Source organism: Protobothrops mucrosquamatus, unplaced genomic scaffold, assembly GCF_001527695.2.
Source record: "Protobothrops mucrosquamatus isolate PMUCROS unplaced genomic scaffold, P.Mucros_1.0 scaffold1135, whole genome shotgun sequence".
Classification (NCBI taxonomy): Eukaryota; Metazoa; Chordata; class Lepidosauria; order Squamata; family Viperidae; genus Protobothrops; species Protobothrops mucrosquamatus.
The window spans coordinates 376,252-392,451 of record NW_015387353.1 but is presented as its reverse complement, the minus strand read 5'-3'; positions in this window follow the sequence as shown (position 1 = coordinate 392,451).

Genomic DNA, 16,200 nt, shown 5'->3' with positions numbered 1-16,200 from the left:
GGGGGAAAATAAGGAAATAATGTAGTAAAATAATAAAATAAAAAATAATAATAAAATAAAAGTCCACCAGCCAGGACTGTATACCATCCAGAAAGAGGACAGACGGATCAGATGAGTGTCAAAGCCACTGTCCTGGAAGAAATCCAAAGTACACAGAAGTTCATCCATAACATGGTACTCAAAGATAAGCTGCTGAGAGAATGCATGAGGCAGCAGCAGACATGGAATGAAGATCAAGCAGAAGTGCCATCGCAAGACCCTGCAAGAGATGTACATCAACAGATAGCTGAGGTGGCAGAGATTGGGAAATCCTGTCAGTGACTGGAAAGGACTGGACTAACTCAGAGGTCCCCAACCTTTTGGGCACCAGGGACCGGTTCCGTAGAGAGAGGTTTTTTCGTGGACCGGAGAGTGTGTGGTTTTGTGTGCTGCCTGCATCCCACGGATGAGGCTTTTCTTGTTTATGCGGACCAGTAGCTGGCATGCTGTGGCCCGGTACCGGTCCATGGACCGGGGGTTGGGGATCCCTGGATTAAAAGAGCTCTGGGGCACTGATCATAGCAGCAGCAGAACAGGTAGTAAGCATCAGATTTATAGGAGCAGGGGGTCTATCACATACAATCATGTTTGTTTGTTTCTAACTTTCTAACTTATCAGAAAATAAGCTGTCATTTTTAATGCTGGTAATTGTAGTCAGAAGTGATACTGGGGGCTATAAGGAAGGAGTCTGGGGGCCAAATGAGACCCAGGGGCCACAGGTTGCCTATTGTGTTCTAAAGACTCAGAGCAGCATTTATATCTCACAATAATCTAATTTCTTAAAGGCTACTGGATGCATTCATTATCTCACAAATATATTTTTTTTTGTTCTCTAATAGTTCAAATTATGGGAAACATAAGTTCCATTTGTTTACATTTACTACAAAAGACTAAGTCTTGCAGATGTACCGTATTTAATTTAAAGCTACTTGATGCAAACTTATAGAGATTTATATTGTGTTAATTTATGAAACACAGTACAGAAGGCTGAGAGTGATTTGCATCCCATTTCTTCCCACAATTTGCTGAAATATTCATTTCCAGGTTTTCCCACCCTTTATTCCCATATTTTCTTTAGCAATGCCACAGATGTTTGGGCAGCTTGTGCTAGAAGAGACTGTTTTACCAGAAGTATATTTGTACATTTTATGGAATGTATTGTAGGTAATCTGCATGCCAATTTAAATGACTGGCTGTTCATTAATACAATTAATGGCCTCTATGAATATTTATTCCTATTCAAGTTGAAGAATTGCTATGCATTACATCACTACAGCTTTGATGCAGCTGTTCAGTCAGAAAAACTACACTTTGTCAACTGCATAAGCTTCACCAATAATACAGTTGTTGCCAGTGATGGATGATGAAAGCAAATAAACCACTAGATTTTATTTAATCATGATTTGATTTATGGCTACTATCTTCAGCTCCACAATATGCTTTAGAAGAGATAATCAATCATGTACAAAAGCTGTTAATATTGTTAAAAATGTATCAACAACAATTTTAATGCTCTGGGTACCTGGATACACAAATTGATAATTTCTTGTAGTTCTTCATAACTCATATTCACAGGAACGGAAAATTATTACATCATTTCTAGACCACCAGTATAATTTGCCCGTAATGGTGGTCTTTGTGTGGTCATTTGTGCAAATGCATATATGGGTCCTTTGATCCAGAAAGGAAGTTTAGGATTTGGAGTAGTGCTTAAAGGCCATCATCGGCTCCAGAAGTTGCTAAAGAGACATAGTTCCCACCTTCCTACTTGGTTGCTAAGTATGGATATAAAAATCAATCAATAGCAGATTATAGTGATATAATAGAAGGTCAGATCTCGGCTCTATAAGTTACCAACTGAAGAACAATAGTTACAGCCAAGCAACCTACTTTCTGTATGATCATATGGGAGAAAGACAAATTAATTTACCAGAGGTGGGGCATTACCATTAAATCATTATTGATCTGAACATATTCCATCTGAAATACTGTACATGTCCAATCAAGTTTGAATATCCAGAGCATAAAGCCTATCCAATCTCTATGACTCAAATATATAATAACCCAACACTTTGGTGTGGTTAAAGGGCTTAGTAGTGGCTTCAGTGATCCTGATAGATAGATGCTAGCAAATACAGATAATCCTTGACTTACAACAGTTCGTTTAGTGACCATTTGAAGTTACAATGGCACTGAAAAAAATGGCTTATGACCATTTTTCATACTTATCACTGTTGCAGCATCCCCATGGTCACATGATCAAAATTCAGGTGCTTGGCAACTGACTTGTATTTATGACGGTTGCAGTGTCTCGGGGTCGTGTGATCCCCTTTTGCAACCTTCTGACAAGCAAAGTCAATGGGGAAGCCAGCTTCATTTAACAACCATGTTACTAACTTAACTGCAGTGACTCACTTAACAATTGTGGCAAAGAAAGGTCATAAAATGGGGCAAAATTCACTTAACAAATGCCTCACTTAGCAACAGAAATTTTGAGTTCAATTGTAGTCATAAGTCAAAGATTACTTGTATATCAGCTAAACGCATCCACAAAGTGCATTAGGCCAGGTGAAGCTCAGCAAGTTTGATGGAAGCCAACCCAGTCAGAGGAAGTAATTCTAAAATTGAACTGGGGATTTTTTTTAAAATGCACACACCATTCTTTTGTATTATTGCCAAGAAAAGTGTATGAATATGGTGAAAAAAGAGACAAATTTGGGAGCTAAACGATGCAAAGATATTTTTCTCGTTACTGGGAAAGAACATTGAACTTTTATAAATATATTTGGAAGTAAAGATGCAGTCAGACCAAAGCCACAGAAAAGGATTGTCTCTAATGGGCTGTTGGACAACTGAGGGGCATTTACCACAAACAAGGAATAACAGAATGGTTGAAGCAAGCATTTTCTTTGGCTTACTGTTTATTATTCCTTTTCTATGCTCATTATAACTTGGAAGAGAACATTATGTTGAGTACACATGTACGAAACACTAATACTATGATGTGCAGATTACATATTTTTCTTATCTGAGAGAAAAGAAGAAATATTTACAAGTAGTCCTCACTTAGCAACTGCCCTGTTTAGCAGCCAGTCCAAATCCAGTGGCACTGAAAGAGTAAATTTATGTCAGTCATCACACGACTGTTGCAGATATATAAAAAAAAAATGCTGATCACTGAGGGACAGTGACTGCAGAATCAAACATCAAGCCAACTATTTTTAACAACCCCCAGGATTTACATTTTATATTTTTGTCCTATCTTTAAAATGGATTTCTTGCTGCTTCTTTCTTGCCTTGAATGTGCAGGGCCTGTTCTGTGTTTTCAAAACACTCCAATGTAGTCTCTGGTTCTTTATTTCTAGCATACTCAGCTTTTAGCACTTATGGAAATATTTTTATACTGGATAGTTTTTATTCTTTCAATCTGGTTTTAGCTGGGGCTCCCCTCCAGGCCCGGCTCCTAAGGGAGCAGCAGGTGCTCTTCTGCCAAATAGTTTCTTAGTCTGAAGCAAGCAAAAGTCAAAGGGTGCACTCTGCCCACCTCCTTGCTGGCTTGGAGAACAGTTGCAGTGGAAGACATGGGGGGGGCAGGGTGCTCCTGAAGTCTGAAGGCTCCCTTCTCCCCTTCTTCTTTAAGCACACCCATGTCATCCCCTGCAGCCTAGAGGAGGCAAGGAAGACAAACTGTTGCTTCCATGGGAGAACATCATTTTCACCTCTTCCTACAAATAGAGCTCTTCTTGTTGCCTTTACAAACCCCTTTCCCACCACAGGAGAGTCCTTACTGGCAGATTTCTTCAGGAATTCCAGGACCTTGGAAGAATGGCAGGTCACACAGATGTGGAGAAGGGGCACTGACTGAATGGTGGAGAATGGAAGGATTTATATTCTTTGCAGTCATCTGGTTGCTTAGCACTCTCTCTAAGATAGTCATTGAGGCCATTTGGAGGTTTATCTGTGCCCTCAAAGTCACCTGAATAATGTAAATGAGTATGGAGCCTTCTTGGAACTGCTGAAAGGACTGTGTTGTACACCGGAGATAGGTGGTGTCATATCCCACCTCCCTCTGTTGAGAGACAGTTGTTCAATTTTAATGTAGATGGCCTCTTTGATCCCTCTTTCAAATCAATAGTCCTCTCTGTCCAGAATGTGGTTACTGTCTTCAAAAGAGTAGCCTTTGATTCTTGGATGTGATGACTCCCTCAGACATTTCCCCAGATACCTCTCTAGATGGCAGCTCAGGGGAGGATGAACCAGTTCCTGGAATATTAGGAGCTGAGTTGATTGATGGCTCCAAGCAGCTGTCTGTGAGGGATTTGGCTGAAGCACAGCTGCAGCAGAACAGTGCTGAGGCTTCAGGTGGGGAAAGCATGCAGCTGTAGCTGGTCAGTGATGAGGAAGAGGAACTGCCTTCTACACCTGATCCAAAAATATGTAGGGCAGAGAAAAGGCAGGAGCAGAGAAGGTCAGCCAGATTACTCGCAAGGAGAAAGCCTCGCCCTTCTTGAGGGACTGCACTGGAAGCTGGCTATTTAGCATAGCAGACTGATGGAGGCTGGGAACAATGTGTTTGTTTCCTAGCTGTGTCTTTTCTGGTTGTGTGATTCTGCCTCACTTTGGATTGACACCATGCCTTGACTTGGATCGTGCCTTGGAAATTCTGGAGTCTTCCTGCCTTGTGAACTCTCTTGTGTTGTGGATTTAAGTTTGCCTGGTGGATTTATTTTGATTGAACAATTTTCAAGTGCCTTATGGACTCTTTAGTCATTGCTCTGTGGACTAGCATTGGTCTGCTTGTGGCTGGACGTAATTGAACAGTTCTGAGATTTGGTGAAGGGAATTGCTGGGGAATATTAATAAACTCACTAAACCACAGTTATGTTTGTGTGTGAATAAGTGGGACAGCACACTGGATGAGAAGCGAAAAGTCTTCAAAGAAAAACAAAGAAAGTCCAGTTGTTTTTTCATCCTACATTAAACCCCTAAGGATAGTCTAAATCACTGATCTGACTCTTAAGGCTGAGTGTGGCTTTGCCATTAGACTTCAAATGATATAGTGGCATACATTTCTGCCAACTTAAAGGACTGGTAAATAGCACACTAGCTTGACCATGAGGAAAAGCCCAAATGTCATACTGAATTTCAGAATTAGCAAAAATTACTATGAGAGTATAGGATCTGCAATGGATTAATTTCACGCGAATTAACAAAGGAAATCAGCAACGAGAGGCATGCAAGATGAAGATAGAACATACTTTCTTGTTAACTAATTCTGAACACAATGTGTGAACCACACATACAACAGAATGGAAATGGCATTTATAAAAATGTGAGATTAAGCTACAGCATTTTGAGACATGTGGCATGCCTTTCGTGTCACACATTTCCTTCCCCCCATTGAGGCATGTCACAACCCAGAGAACAAATCGCAGCCAAAACCCAAACTATTATTCTGCCCTTTGCTAAATTGAGACATATGTCAAAAAGCAAAGCTTCAATTCTAATATTATAAGACTATTTAAACTTTCTTGGCCAATATATGTAACCAAAAGAATCTAGAAACCACGAACGGACCAATATGTGCCTTGTGATATAACTGGCAGCTGGGACTCCTAATTAACAGCTTCTATCTTCCAAAAGGTCAAATGGCAACAACCTTCTGATCTAGTAGCAAGATGCAACATTTTAGTTTTAAAATAGGATCTCTTCGGGGGATTTTTTTTCTGCGTATTAATAGAATGCCATCTGTGTGGGGTGGCAGTGACTGCATTTCACCCATTACAACTCTAGCACCAGATGGAAACTGGGTCAGTGTGGTAGGGCTGCATTTTGTACGGATTAGAGGGTTTTACAAAAGATTAGGCATTGGCAAAAATGACACATGGCAATCAAAATAATTTGATATAGCTAGAAGCCTCATGACAGCAACACTAGGATCAAACCAGGCAAACAGATCCTGATCAGCAGTACAGCTGATCAGCTGAAACGTTCGGAAACCAACCCACAAGCTCGGAGAACGAACCTTCATCCTCATCTTACACCCAAGCTACAGATATTCACCACTACTGCAAACAGCTGATTTGGTTTATCATGCTTTTACTTGACCACAACCTCATTTTTACTGTTCAGATGGTTTAAGGAAGATTCTCCCCTCCATTTGGGGCAGGAATGCGCAACTATGGCCCCTTTATGACCTATGGACTTCAACACCCAGAATTCGTGAGCCAGCATAGCACTCTGGGAGTTGAAGCCCACAAGTCATAAAGGGGCCATAGTTGCCTACCCTCGCTTTGCAGAATAGCAAGGAAACAGTAAGCTAGATTTCAAAATACCTGTGATGACATTCTATGAAAAATGACCTTCTGTCTGTTTCCTGTGAGAGTAGTCCATCATGTTCTTTTCCCTCTCTCTTCCCTTCCATCCCCTGCTTTATCTTTCAGCTTCACTTGCCTCCTGGGTCCCAGCTGAAAATGCTGAGGATTTTGTACTTTTCCTTTTTAAATTCAAAATTACACAGTTCCACCACCCTGAAAAATGTGCTCAGTTAACCTCATGGAAGATAAAGTACCTAGTAATTTCCAAAGTATGCAAGGGAGTCACAATTTGTTGTTAGTACAGGAAAGAAAGAAACAGCTGCTGGCACATTGAAACAGAGAAGCAAGCTCAGTGGTCTCTCTCATTTTAATCAATGCAGTTGCATCAAGATATTGAAACTGCCCTAGTTGGTAAGGGCTTAGGCCTAGACCAGTGATGGCGAACCTTTTAGAGACTGAGTGCCCAAGAACCGGCCTGCTCCAGCTCCGTCCCCCACTCCACCCACAGGGCCACCCACCACCTCCACAGCCCGCTGTGGCAGATCGCCCAGGCAGCCCTGCAGTGCCATGGCGGCCACGCCATCCACCCGTGCCCCGCAGCATGATCTGCATGCCACGGGGCGCGAGGGCAGAGTCTTGTCCCTGCCGCCTGGCTGCCATGTGGTTGGCTGCGCTGCTCCGCATGGGCCACCTGGGGGTGACTCTCCTCCGGGGGGGCTACTGGTGAGGAGGGGGCCATGGGGGGGCCGTGGGGGGCCGCAGGGCTGGGGCAATGGCGCGGGGCTGGGGCAATGGCATGCGTGCCCACAGAGAGGGCTCCGAGTGCCGCCTCTGGGCCGTGTGCCATAGGTTCGCCACCAATGGCCTAGACTGAAAAAGGCACCATCTGTGAATGCAGTGTGAATGGCTTGCAAATGCAATTGAAAAGTCATTCCTGTATCCTCACTCCTGTCCTCTAACTCTCTATAGTCTCTTCAGTGACAACATACTTTAGGGGCCTTATTTTAGCTTTCCTGAGCAGTACCCTGACACAGCATAATTCTTACTCAAATACAGGTAGTTCTCGACTTACAACGGTTCATTTAGTATCTATTCGAAGATACGGTGGCCCTAAAAATAAGGATGTATGACTGTTTTCACACTTATGACCCTGCAGCATTCCCATGGTCACGTGATCAAAATTCAGACATTTGGCAACTGACTCAGCCAGATGCACTCAAAAACTGTGTTACTAACCTAACAACTGCAGTGATTCACTTAACAACTGTGGCTAGAAAGGTCGTAAAATGGGGCAAAATTTACTTGACAACTGTCATGCTTATCAACAGAAATTTTGGGCTTCATTGTGGTCATAAGTCGAGGACTACATATACACACTTCAACTTGTTTACAAGGGGATGCAAACAAAAGCCCTCTGCTAGCCCTCAGAGAGGCAACCTGGTCATCCAATTAAGCCTGAAAGGCTCAACTCTAGCCCAGGGAAAGAAATAAGGTTATTTTAAGCCAATAATAATAATAATAATAATAATAATAATAATAATGATGATGATGATGATGATGATGATGATGATGATGATGATGTTGGAAGGATCTTTGGAGGTCATCTAGTCCAACCCCCTGGTATAGGCAGGAAACCCTATACCATTTCGGACAAATGGCTGTCCAGTCTCTTCTTAAAAACTTCCAGTGTTGGAGCATTCACTGCTTCTGGAGGCAGGTTGTTCTACTGGTTAATTGTTCTAACTGTCAGGAAGTTTCTCCTTAGTTCTAGGTTGCTTCTCTCCTTGGTTAGTTTCCATCCGTTGCTTCTTGTCCTGCCTTCAGGCGCTTTGGAAAATAGCTTGACTCCCTCTTCTTTGTGGCAGCCCCTGAAATATTGAAATACTGCTATCATGTCCCCCCTCGTCCTTCTCTTTGTTAAACTAGACATACCCAATTCCAGCAACCGTTCCTTATATATATGAATGAGGCAACCAGAACATTTGAATACCTCTCAGGTTAACTTGGTCATGAGCATAAAAGTGCTGCCTATTGATTTATTGAAAGATAGCCAATCTAGAAATTTGGAGAAGAGAAGAGAAAGATTCTGCTAAACATTGTACCAATCTAGTTTTCAGTGCACCTTAAAACTTGCATTCTTTTCTCTTCTCCATTTTTGTTGCCTGGATATACTTTCGATTTCACACACACACACACATATACACACAAAAAAAACCCTATATGTACTCCCAAATTTTTTTCACAAGCCCATCAAAATGGGCGGCTTCAGAAAGTCATCAGATTCCCAACTGGCCTTAAAAAGGTGACCTGCTTTGTCTGCTTTCTCCTGAAAATAAAGACTAGGTTTTTGTTGTTGCTCTAAGAAAAGTAACATTGGCATTTTGAATTCTTATTTTCCTGCTTCTGTCTCCTAGTTAGCTGCTTTTTCTCTTTGAACCAACTAAATTTTTGCTTGTCACCTGTGTAATTGAACTTCTTCCCTGAAGTTAGGCCTTTTCCCTCACGTGGCTTATCTCGCCAGCATTTGTACAGTATTCTCAGTTCGCATTGCACATTTATTTTATTTATTTGTTCAGTTGTCTACTTTCTTAACACAAAAGTAATAGCATTAATAAAGTTAAATCTAAGATGTGATCTGGCTTTGGGCTCCATGGGGGATGGAGTTAAAAAGTCAAGTCGGAGCCATGACCACACAATCAAGGCCCCAATCAATATGGAGTTGTTTTGCCATTACCTTCTTTAAGATAATTATGCCTAAATTGGTTATTCTTAATATTTGCTTTATACTGTGTCAGGCTGCTTGAAGACAGTATATTTAGCCTTATATTTCAATGCTCACTAAACAGCTGATACCTGTTTCTCATATTGCAAAAACCATTTACATCAAAATGGCCTACTTGACTTCACTGGCCCTCTTCTGGAAGAACTAACTGGTTGCAAGTATTGCTGCTTACATAAGAACAAAAGATATTCAAAATGCTTTAGGCAGATAGAAAGACAGATTCAAATGATCGTTTTATTCCTTTTCTTGTCCAAACTGTGTTAAAAGGGGTTTAATCAACTCAGCTCAAAATACATGTTATTGATTCAGTTTGCCTACAAATCCAAAGCATAAATCCTCACGTTTGGATGTCACAAAGTAGGTTAGCCAAATGGATTAACATATAATCAAAATGCAAATGTAATTTTTTTCCTCTCAAGCCATATACTGGTAAACTAATTCCCTTTAACCCGTATACATTTTAATTGAATTGTAAGTGAGGAGGAAAAAGTAAAATTTGTCCCCTATGTACTAAAACCAGGGCCTCTTATACTTAATATTAATTTGATTAATATTTTAAAATAATTTTCAGTTTGTTCAATAGAGTCAGAACTCTAGAAAGTCAGGCTATACATACTTACAAAACCAACCTTAGTAGAAGACACAGCATCCTGATTCTAAAGACAACATCATAGTATATTTTTTAATTTGTTTATGACGCAATTTTCATCTCCAGACAATGAAACAAAGTCAGACCTACATCAGCAAATTTGCAGCCCCATTTTTCTTCAAATTAATCTGTCCCAGTGTGCAATATTCAGATGTACTAGGTGACCAGAATTCCCAGATCTATAATAGTTAAGACCGTTCATTAAGAATATGAAAAAGTCTATTTTCCCTATTAAAAGGTTTTTCATGCACAATCACAAACTTTTACACCAAGGACAAGTGCCAGAATCTCCTACCGAGAACATATGAGATAAAGATACCACTGAGAGCATTTTCCTTACTAATTGCCTCATGACTGGGATTACTTTTCTGGGATTTTTCCCCCCTTCCCGTTCCCATCCTCCTCTTCCTTTTCTATCTTGTTCTTTTTCTTCTTGTGTGTGTGTAGTAGTGATGACTTTGTACATCAGCATTTTATATTGGAATGACACTAAACAAGCCAATGAACTTCATACATCCAGAAGAGGGGAGGAAAGTAGTTTTCTGGGGAAATTTTTGAGTATGCTTGATCTCTGTGGTTTCTTCTTTTTAGAAATAATATAAAACAATTTCAATATTATGAGGAACTCTATTGTGTGAAAAGCCATCTATAAAACAGTGTCTGATCTGATCTCATCCTTAATTCACATTGGTAAAGTAAAGACAGGGTTGTAATCATTTCCAAGTTGTTATGCAAATGTGTATGGGTATTTTTAATATGTTTTGTCACCTCTTTAAAAGCTGTAATTTAAAATTTTTTAGAAATTAGAGAGGCCCTTTGAAAAACATGTTTCAGTCTCCTGGCAGGAGGGGGTTCATTTGCCCTGGGCTTCAAAATGAAAGGTGGGGGCTCACCTTTAAATTTTTGATAACTTATTTTATTTAAAAGATTTATATTATGTGTCACTTCTTTTGTGCCTTGCATTATTTTTGTATGTTATTTAGCCATCTCTTATGCTGGATGTGACAACCATCGGATCCATTTCATGATAAGATGGCTTCTGAGCACTAACCATTCATAATATGTAGTGATGAAGAATGAATAAGTATTGGATGTATGCTTCTTTAATAGTAATTCGATTAAAATTACAATTATGAGAATAAAAACAAACACAATAATAAAAAGAAAAGAAAGAAAGAAAAAACAAGAATATAGTAAAGGAAAAGAAAAAACATATATAAAGAAAATACTTCCCTCTTCATCACAACCACAATTTTAGTAACATCACCTTCTCTTAAAATACAATGATCTCTTCTTCTCTTATCCCATTTCTTATCTATAAATAAATCCTTAAAGCCTCCTCATTTTAATTCTGATGTCAGAAAAAGTCCATTAAGGGTTACTAGAGATAATGTATCTATTTAAACCTTGATCAAATAAGCTGACTTTATATTCCTTTCTTTTGCTCTTAGTAATCTTAAACTTTAGGCCCTTCAGATAATATCATCAGACTTGATTACTTTTCATTTTTTCTTTATCTCTTTTCAGAAAGTTCTTCAAAGCTTTAACAAGACTGTTTTGTAAATCCACCACAGGAAAATTATCCAGGTCAGTCTTTTATGTTGTTATTTGTATATCCCTTATATAAACCATTATTAAAACATCAGCTGGTTCCTTTCTATGTTCAGTGTAACATCTTTTTCCCTGTCATTCATGTACTCTGTCATTTTAAAATCTATTTTCAGATGAGTCTCAGTGTTGTCCAGTAAAATTTGTTCTTCCATAACATCTTTTAAACATTGTATGTTTATAGAGGCAGACATCTTAGAACCTACTTCTGAATCCATTGTTCAAAAATATATTTCAATATGTCTAATGTTAAAATATTTTGTTTCATTTTGTATCTGTAAGTCAAATTTAAATATTCTTTTTCTTTAATTGTAGTTTTTAGCTCCATCTAGTTCCCTCTACTGTCCAATTTTTAAAGTTTTACATTATTATTTTTTAAAGAATTCAAAACAAAAAGACTTTCACATGGGATGGTTTCTGTATAATTAATTCTAAAATCTTGTTTCAAATTTATCTGGACTCAGTCCATTTGTAACTTTCCAAAATCAAAGTTCTAATCACCCTTTTGCTGTTTATTTAAAAAACTTTTTTTTAAAAAAAAAAAGTCCAAATTTGTATTTAAAATTTCTTTCACTGAGGATTGAAGGAAACTCACCTGGTGTTTTCAGACTTGCTGATCCAAAGATTCGTATTAACTGGAAAGCAGTTAACAAGCAATTTCTGAAAGAGATTAGAAAATGAAGTATGTAAACTTAGTGTCTCTTCAAAGGCACCAACTGTGGTTTGAACAAGGTGGTTATTCTCTTGTCTTCCAGATCTCTAAACTCACCTGAGATCACTATCTTGTGGTCTCCTTATGAAGAACAATTGTCTGAAATACTTGTGGGCAATCTCAGTTCTGACCTTATCCAGAGAGGAGTTATCAAATAGCTGGTTGACTCGTCAGCTCTTTATTTCATTTTGATCATTGGCCCCACTTTTCACAGAGCCATTTTCAGTCCACTGTTTTTTTCCCCCTGGGCACAAAGTTTGTGATATCGTCTGAAGATATTGTGGTCATTCATGTCTAGTATCAACACTGTACTCCCTTTCTCTGTTCTACTACCATATGCAATCCAGAGCATTTAAAGAAGATTTTTCTTCTTATCTTGGCACGACAAGAATGCCAAACATGTATTTGAAACTATGTACATTCAGATATTTCTTGCTGGTGTTCCAATATTATAAAATGACTGTCAGAGCCCCCTTGGATGTGTATGCAGCACCATGTCTTGTCTCTTACAACAAATTATTAAGGCAACACTTGACTCAGCCCACCACAAAGGAAGTGGTCTAGTGATAATCATACAAGCTCTCATTATCAGTACAATAACATTATCATACCCTTTACTCAACAAAAAGCTTATTCAGGGAGGGAAATCACATGAATAGTTGCCTAGTTACTTTACAAACATTCTCTATCACTTCTGAAGTGTAGTTGGGAAGATGTGTCTAACTCTCTGCTACTCAACTGTAGAATCCTCTCTTTGCCTTCATTAGTGGACTCATGCCAACATGAAAGCACCTGACCCTATCAAAAGAGGTTCCATGGCATCCTGAAATTGTATCATTTCAAGCTGAACTATATGTGCTAGTAGACTTAATAACATTTATTCACAACTGGACAAGGGAACTGAAAGCATTAGAAATCAGAAAAATTATTGTTCTAGGAATGAGGCTAAAATTGGGTTAAAAGACGCAGGCAAAAACATGCCTGTTTGTGGGCCATGACTGACAGAGCAATTGTTTCCTACTCTTCATGTAATCTTCATTGCAATGTTTCTTCCCATAACTGATATCTGAAAGGGTGTCCTAACATCCTAGCAGAAGATGGTGACTGTAACTCTACATTTGAAATCCTGCCCTTTCCAAAATGCATGGAAAGAAGGAGTGGGCTTCAGTTACATGGCTGTGACCATCATCTTGACACCCCTGGACATTCTTGTCTTCTAATAAAAAAATAAGAAGCTGGACAATTTTGCTATAAAAGCAGCCCAAAAGCCATAAGGTGGTATTATTAAACCTGTTCCCCCATTTATGTTTGTGATATGAAACAAAGTGTGTATTAAAATCCAACAAGTACTGTAATAATCCTGTTGGGTGCTTTGATTTGTACTTTCTCCATTACACTTTTTTTTCATTATGTACATGGGAGACTTGTAAATGCTCTAATATTCTGTCTATCTTTGGAAGTTGAAGCTGACAGTCCCAAAGCACTGTGGGTCTTTTATTGCCTGCCTACTTGATAGTTTTCAAACAGACAGCATGTAACTTTCAAATGTTATCTGCATGAATAATTTGAAATACAAGCCTTTTGTACCCTTTTAATAGCATTTTTTTAAACTGACAGTTCTAAAATTTTATGATTATGGAGGAAAAAAGTACTTTCCTCAACTACCTAGGCTCTATTTCTGACAGATAAGATAACAAACAAAGAAATACAAAGGAATATTTTATTCCTCTCAGCCTTGCGATTATTTAATATTACTCAAGCAGAATATCAGTGGCTATCTAAAGTATACAAAACTCAATTGTTGATGTTAATATTTTGAAACATTCTGCAATACACAGTGTGCCTTTAAACCTTTAAGCTTTCAGATAAATTAATCCCTTTTGAATAAACATTTCACATCTGATGATTTGCAGTATATGTTTTTCAACATGTAATATTTCAAGAACTGTTGTATTTTAAGAAAAGTTTATCCATCCTTGAAACTCACTACACATGTCACTGATTATTTAATATTCTATGTAATTTGAGATTACATGAAATATTATGCCCTCACAGGAATATAATAATCCATTTTTTTAAGCAGGCGGACCTTTGAATCCTAACCTCTTACACAAATCATCTCACTCCCTACAAATCCCAAGAAGCATTGCTCCATTCTGAGTCAGAACATGAACTGTTTTCATATGATCTTCTGAAAACCATTTGGCTTCCACATGATTCGATCAAAGATGAAAAGCAATTAACTTTGGAGTGAGTATTCTTTATGAGAGAGAATTGAGAGGCCATACTTTTCTTTCATTCCCATTCTATCTCAGTTAAATAATGTCAATCAAAATATATGCCTGCAATATGAATGGATGTCAACTGGGGTCACCCCAATATCAATGAGCCCCTAGTTATCAATTGACTAATAATTAAGAACTCTGATGAAAAAAGTTCCTAGATACATAGAACTTATGTTAAGCTGCACATACAGTGACAAACATTTGCAGGGACTCTGTGACTCCATAATTACAAACTTCTAAGGCTGCCAGATACACACCAGGTGTGATGTAGAAGAATTTCTACCACAAGCTGCCCTGGAAACAAATTTAGGATTCTTACTCTTGCCACTTTTCACACAAAATGCTACTAACCAGTAAGCTCCATTAGTGTCCTTCCTCCCAAACTCATTAATTAGAGAAAAAATGGGTTGCTGAAAATGGTGTGCAAACCCAGTTTTTACAGGAAAAAAAGAGAACTTTTGTTGCATTTTTTTAAAACTGTGGCAGAGAAATTGCATACCAAAGAATGAAAGCAAAATGATTTTTCATTGAACGAGAGCTCTTGAGCAATTGACATTAACAATTATGTTAATTAGCTGAAGATATGTCGAAAGCCTCCATATGTTCTCAGACATTGCAAACGTGAATGAATATGAAATTTTCGGCAATGTTTTTAATGTGTACAAAAACATCAGACTGGAATACTGCTCTACTAACATAGGCAATAAAACACGATAGTGTAATATCTAACAGGCACATACTTGTCTAAACCTATGCATTGTCCAGTGCTAACTTATATTCTTTGATATTAATCATAAACCTGGAAAGTCCCTGTAGGCCATCTAGACTAACCATCTGAACAGTGTAGTTCAGTGGTGGCGAACCTATGGCACGGGTGCCAGAGGTGGCACTCGGAGCCCTCTCTGTGGGCATATGTATTGTTGCCCCAGCCTCACCTCCCCCGCGACCCCTCCTCTCCAGCAGCCCCCCTGAAGGAGAGTCGCCCCTGAGCGTGGCCCACATGTAGCAGCACAGCCAAGGACATGGCAGCCAGGCATCATAGACAATACTCTGCCCTCACACCCCATCGTGCACAGTTGATGCTGCAGGGCATGGGCAGAGGGCGTGACCGCCATAGCGCTGCTGGGCTGCCTGGGCTATCTGCAGCGGGCCCTGGAGGCAGTGAGTGGCCCTGCGGGCAGGCGGGGCAGGGAATGGGGGTTGAGCATGAGTTATTCCATAGCTACTATCATTTTGTTTAAAACAAGATGCCTTTTATTTTGATTTGGGTGGCCAAGAAAATGTTAGTATCTGTTTAGATACCACATTACCCAAGAAGATAGAGAATAATTTGAAACTTATCTTAGTGTCTCCTTTTTCCTTACAATCTGATTGATTTTGGCTTTGCTCTTTGCAATATAGATTCTTTGGCTCTTTTAGACCAATTTGATTTTGCCTATGATTGCACTGATGAATGCATTTATTACTTTACCTCTTTGCTTACTGTGATGGTACAGAAAATTCCAGTAAGGAATAGTTGAAGCAATTGGATACACAGAAGTTCCATAAGAGAGGGGTGGGGTGGGAAATGATAGGTTCATTCTCATGAAATACTTAAAAACCAAAGACACAAAAAGGGTAAATGCCTGCCTGGGCAGGGAAAGGTCTCATTTTTATTGTTATGCATATATTTTTTTTCTATGTAGAAGAAAAAGGAGAATGATAGTAATGCCCTCTTCTGAAATTTTTCTGGAAAAATTACTCGTCAGGGAATGATTGTGAGTGACTTTGCAGGAAAACAGTTTGCTTTTTAAATCCTAACTTTGACA